Below are 6,949 nucleotides of genomic sequence, written 5' to 3' on the forward strand. Positions count from 1 at the left end.
ATTCACTTGGTGAGCATATCCGTTTTTACAGCTCTGTGACACAACCCGTCAAAAGGCTTATATAAATGCCACAGAATAAGCCTTAAAAGTTCTCAGAGGTGCAACAACGCGTTCATATAAATGTTTTCAATGCAGAGTGCAAATGGCTGTGCATTTATTTGTGTTTTTAACTCGATGGAAGCTAAATTAAACTGGCTGAACGCGAAGCTGTGGCTGTGTCCGAAATCGCCCCCTATACCCTCATTCACTATTCCCTACATTAGGTCACTAATTCAATTCACTAGAAGGAGTGAATGAAAACGAGTAGTGAATTCGGACACTGAGTGCACCGGAAGGAATGCCACTTTTGCATAGTTTGTGCTTGCTGTTTATTAATCATTTGAAACTAGCAAACTAGCAGCTCCAGTAGTAAGATTAAAGGATTTATCTTGAACTCTGTCACGGAAATTATGTATAAACCCTAATCAAACAATTTAATAATCAATTTACAAATGCCGCTTTTGCATAGTTTGTGCTTGCTGTTTATTAATCATTTGAAACTAGCAAACTAGCAGCTCCAGTAGTAAGATTAAAGGATTCATCTTGAACTCTGTCACGGTAATTATGTATAAACCCTAATCAAACAATTTAATAATCAATTTACAATGAATTTATACCCGTGTTGTACATTATGCTGTACGCCATGGATGAGCGCTTTGTAAAAATGAACGGATTGATTATTCAGCTGCGGGCGCCATTTTCTGGCGAGATGCGGGAATTCATTCGGCGCGTGACTCTCACGGTGCATTATGGGCATTCTCTAGCCGTTGAGCATGCACCAGTTGTACACTCGTTTTTGCAGTGCATTGTGGGATTGAATGAGTGCACTCGAGAACGTCCACTATGGTTTCGGACACCACTAAAAATGTCTGTTATATATTTCTCTATATAGGAATCGCTAGCAAAAACTCAAAATGCCTATGCTTTGCATTGTTTATGGATGCTCAAATCGGTCAAAACGAGAAACCACAAGGAGCTTTTATCATGTACGGAAATGTTGTTATTTATAAGGGGGGAAAGGCAAGAAATTGACTGAAAAACGCAAGAAAAAGTGGATTGTAAACCTGCGTCTGTGGTCGGGAGGAGCCGAGTCGGATAATGCTCGTGTGTGCAAATGGTTAATATAAGATATTATAATATATTAAGATATTAAGATAAGAAATGTATAAATAGATACAGGTCTGCCAACTCTCACGCATTCAGCATGAGACAGAATTCACTCAATGCTAAACGCTACTACAAGTGAGTGACAGCTTTTTAGTGATTTTATAACGGAACATTGTGAGACTGCGATAAATAGAAGTGAGTGACAGCTTTTTAGTGATTATATGGAAGCGCTATTAACTTTCTTTTTTTAACGCTTTCTAGGCTATAATCAATTCAGAATTTGAATAAAAGTTTTGTTTTACGTGCTGCTAACAGGACCAGCGGCCTGTACATACCCTGGCCTGTACATGCAGCAAAGTTTCAGGAGTGACATACTGTATATCCCACATCCCTTATATAAATGCGGGATTCACTTTAGAAATAGCTTGTTTGCAGTCAGGGTTAGTTGCTTAGCCTATATCCACTGCCTCGATGGCAGGCAAGTATTTCAATTTAGTTGAAAAATCGTTCCTCTTCATAACATAAGGATTACGTCCAACTTTATACCTTTCTCTTGTAATAGTGTCTAAACCAGCTGGTACACTAGTACAGTACGGACTTTCATCTCATCCATTCTGCATTTCACTTCATGCTATCCATCTGAATTTCGCGCGTCATCAGAATCACGTGATTGCAAACAACCTCAAAAGACCCACCCCCCTTAGTTACTGTTGTTACGTCCGACAAGCCATGTCGCTCTCATGCCACACATCATGTTCTTACGCAGTGAAAAATACATCACGGAGCAAAGAGGACACGGACAATGCACCGACAGACAAGAAATAGCAGGTTACTTCTGGTATGAAACAAAGTCTCAGCTTTCAAATCTTGTCTTTTTTTAAGAAATTCAAATAATAATCAGTTGCGGCTTGTCGGGGGAGGCAGGGGAGGCACAGCTTCCCCAAAACTTTGAGGTGAAACTGGGAGGAGGACGATTTAATGTTAATAAAATTCACAGTTCATTTCAGTTCATGTCTCAGAATGTGTATTTTTTTGTTTGTAATTTCACAGCTGTAATACCATAACTTGTTAATGAAGTTGGAAAGCGCCGCTTTTCTATCGCGAATGTGCCAAATCTGCTGATGTAATTACAACCGCTAGGTGATAGAGAAGGGGAGGGGGAGGCCGGGGGAGAGCTGAGCTCTCGTGCCTCCGTTGGTAAAAAAAAATTAGCCAATCACCATTGAGTGTTCACTTTCAGCGCTGAGGAGTGTTGAGAAAAGAAGCCTCGCAAGGGAGGCTAGCCTCAGTTCAAGCGGCACTTAAACCGACCATCTCTTCCTGTTTAGTTATAGCTCGAAATAAACATGAATGAACATCAGAAGATATCTTGTTTCAACCGCTGAAAGACGTAAATACGCACCATTTTTCAAGTTCAAGTCCACCGATATTAATCTATTCTCCTGTCTGGTTTGTTTATTGGACAAAATGGCAGATTCGGCGTTATGATTGGTCAGATCGCCTGTCAATCAAGCTCCTGGTGAAGGGTCAATTTTGTATGCAAAAAGGTTAATTATCTATTGTGAAATAGCATAAAGATGTATGAAGCACTGTTCATACAGAAGTCAGTTTCAAACCAAGCACATTTCTGTTGGTCAGCACAGCAATTTGCTTGACCAACTTGAACATGAGCGAAATCTGCATGATGAACCCTTTCACCCTCTTGTGAAACTCCAGATCACGCAGATTCCTATTGAAATTACTGAATTTTGTTCGCAAAATTTCGTGAGAATTTCATGTAGAGAAACAGATATTACGTAAATGATTTATCACCGTAAAAGTTCACGTTAGCCGATTTCTCTGATATTATGCTTATAGCAAATCTCCCCATCATGTGTTGTGCATCTAACATTCCAACTGGTCATGGGAGAGGAGTTACAAAAAGGATCAACACAGCACATTATTCTCAATCAGCAATGTGTCTGCTATATGGCAGGTGATCTTGTCCTCTCACATCACACTTCGTCTCATGGGGATTGTCCCATTGGTAAGCAACAGCCATCTACAGGTGCATCTCAATAAATTACAATGTCGTGGAAAAGTTCATTTATTTCAGTAATTCAACTCAAATTGTGAAACTCATATATTAAATAAATTCAATGCACACAGACTGAAGTAGTTTAAGTCTTTGGTTCTTTTAATTGTGATGATTTTGGCTCACATTTAACAAAAACCCACCAATTCATCTCAACAAATTAGAATACTTCATAAGACCAATAAAAAAAACATTTTTAGTGAATTGTTGGCCTTCTGGAAAGTATGTTCATTTACTGTACATGTACTCAGTACTTGGTAGGGGCTCCTTTTGCTTTAATTACTGCCTCAATTCGGCGTGGCATGGAGGTGATCAGTTTGTGGCACTGCTGAGGTGGTATGGAAGCCCAGGTTTCTTTGACAGTGGCCTTCAGCTCATCTGCATTTTTTGGTCTCTTGTTTCTCATTTTCCTCTTGACAATACCCCATAGATTCTCTCTCAACGTCGCCTCTGACGTTGTCTGTGGTTCAGGAGTGGCTTAACAAGAGGAATACGACAACTGTAGCCAAATTCCTTGACACGTCTGTGTGTGGTGGCTCTTGATGCCCATCACAATTAAAAGAACCAAAGACTTAAACTACTTCAGTTTGTGTGCATTGAATTTATTTAATACACGAGTTTCACAATTTGAGTTGAATTACTGAAATAAATGAACTTTTCCACGACATTCTAATTTATTGAGATGCACCTGTATTTCCCATCACTCACCGTTAAATAACAGATTCAATTAATGCTCATATCTCTTTCTTCTCCATCTGTTTGGCAACATGACGACTATATGTGCCAAAATTGCAGCTAACTTAGCTGAAATAACAAAGTCTCCCTAATCAAAACAGTACAGTGGTAGAGTGTCAAAAATACTACTTTCATACCTCTCTGCTTTTATTTTGTAGACAACCCCAGAGCATATATGATTGTATACAAAGATATGCTTGTGAACAAATTCCTATTTAGGCTTATATATCTTGTTTGTGTTATTATCTTTTTTGTCTTTCTAAATACATTTTGTAAGATCACTGTTATTGCTGCTGCAAACATGTGTGGATGAAATTATCCATGACAAAAAATGGTGGGGACACGCCCTTGCCGTTCCCAATGTAAATGACGCCAGTGATGCTGCCAGTATTGTTTTAGTTATGTTAAAATTGTAAGTATGCTTCATGAATTCCAATCAGGGTTAATATAGCTTTCACTATGCTTTAGGTTTAGTATTTAGGATTGGTGGTTTGTTTTTAGGATAATTTATGAATCTGTCATTGATGTGCACCCCTCTAAGATGGTCCTTCAATATCTGTTTATCTCAGTTAAACCCCTGGTACTTAAGGCCTGAGGTGGTAAAATGTATTTTTTTAGTTCAGTAGCCTTTTCAGTTGAAATTATAAATGATCCTAAAATCCTTCGCCATAAATTGCACCATTTCCATGGTCCTTCTGTAACTCTCCTTTTATTTTTGTCTATTTCGAAATGATCAACAGACAGCAACAGGCAGACAGACTGTGTGAGTTTTAAAAAAGGAGTGGAAGACAGGTGCCAAGAAACGGAGGATCAAAAGCACAAGTGATCAGTAGCTCAAGCCAAGAATCTAGAGAAAGAGAGAGAGTGAGTCCTTGATAGAGCAGACATCTGAGAACCAGACATTCACATCTACACAGAAAACCTCGACTGGTGACAGATGGAGTGCTAGTGCACTGGTACAGAATCCGTATCTGAGCAGGACTGGGCAATATTCAGAATTAAGAATTGGCTCCATTTCAATTAATGAGTTGGAATTTTAATTGAATTGCACATACCACAGGATGATAAAGAGGAATGAGCAGTTTATGGAAATTCAACATAGTCACAAAACAAAGAAATTGTATTTCTATTTTGAACAAAACATAAATAATTACATAATTTAGATCCTAAATATAGTATTTTTAGTATAATTATTTAGTATAATATTTATTAGTTGCAGTAGAATTTATTTACTAATTTAGCTTACATCAAAGAATGATGAGAAAAATGTATCATGGCTTTCACAAAAACGTTAGATAACTGTTTTCAACATTGATTATAATAATAAATATGTATTATTGAGCAGAGTATTATAATGATTTCTGATCATGTGACACTGAAGACTGATAAGTAATGGCTGCTGAAAAATCTGCAGTTGCAGGAATAAGTACAATTTTAAAATAGGTAACAGTTATTTTAAATTTAAATAATATTTTACAATATTACTGTTTTTATGTATTTTTGATCAAATAAATGCAGCTTTGTCAAGCATAAGAGACTTCTTTCAAACAAAACAAAATATCTATAGATAGATAGATAGATAGATAGATAGATAGATAGAGATTTTTCAAATTTATGTGGGTCAAAGACGAAAAAGGGTTTAAGCATAAACACAATGTGTAATACTGCTTTAAATCGTTGTTGTTTTTCCCAAAAAAATAAAAAAGTGTTCTGTTTTTTAGATGCAATTTAAATGCAATTTTGTTTTTGTTTTTCTGAGCAAAAAATAAATATCATACATTTTTCCCTTATTTACAGAAGAGACCCACTAGAATGTTGTTCAGTGTAACAATCTTGTCAGGCATATTTACAACAAAAATCAATTTATGACATATTAAGAGACTAATTACTTTCACCCCAAATACTAATTAGTTGTAATTTTACATTTTTTAAATTTGCCACTATCCTAGGTTTGCCCAGTTGTCAGTAAGAACTTACTCATTTAAAACACAATACAATTTAATATGCTCCCTTATTCTTTTATATATTTTAATATGTACAAGTCAGAATAAGCATGTTGTTTGAATTTTTACATAAATATTGTGTTACACTGAATGACAACGTAACATTATTTCAACCAAATTTTGACATTTTATCCTTCAAAAACTTATTTGAAACCTTAAAAGTAGACACTTTACTTACATTTAATGTGCTTTCTATGGACATAAAACCACTTTTGTAAATTTCTTTTGATGCAGACATCTTAACGTCTTTGACCCATATATATATTTGGGAAAAATATGTTATATTTGTATATTAAATATATTTATATAAATTATATAAATATATACATGTAAATATTTACAAAATATATATTGTATGTGTGTGTATTTATATATACATAATAAATATACACAGCACACACACATATATTACATAAACAAACTTTTATTTGGATGCGATTAATTGTTGTCCAGCACTACTACTACTAATAATAACATTTATTAGGTGAACATTTAGACATTTTATACATTAAACATAAATTCATAGCTAATTAAATATTTAATTGAACACACACAGAATAATGTACATTCCCGTAATTTCATTATTATTTTTTAATAAAAAAAAACAAAACAATCAAAATCAAACTCGTAATTTTAAGACAGCCTGTTATTTCCAGGTTGGTACCCTGCAGTTATACTACACACACGCATTTCCTTCTCTGGTGTTACGAGAAAGACTCTTCTAAAAATTAAAGACAAACCTAATACGTAGCTACTTGGTGAATTTAGCTTGGAAACACCTTATAAGGCTTTAAAATCCTATCGAAATGTCCAGACAAAGTGAGTGGCAAGCTAACAGCATGGTCAGAAAGCGTGAGTGTTAGCAGTCAGGAGTGAGTGAGTGAGACAGACAGAACACACCACGCGTTGTGCTGAAACACCTGCCGCGGGTCTGTGAGGAAGCGAGTGCCGAACTGCGGTCGTCTCTGGGCCTCGGCGGAACTCTCCGTGG

The sequence above is a fragment of the Sinocyclocheilus anshuiensis genome, unplaced genomic scaffold (genome assembly GCF_001515605.1).
Source record: "Sinocyclocheilus anshuiensis isolate Anshui unplaced genomic scaffold, SAMN03320099.WGS_v1.1 scaffold322, whole genome shotgun sequence".
NCBI classification, from domain to species: Eukaryota; Metazoa; Chordata; class Actinopteri; order Cypriniformes; family Cyprinidae; genus Sinocyclocheilus; species Sinocyclocheilus anshuiensis.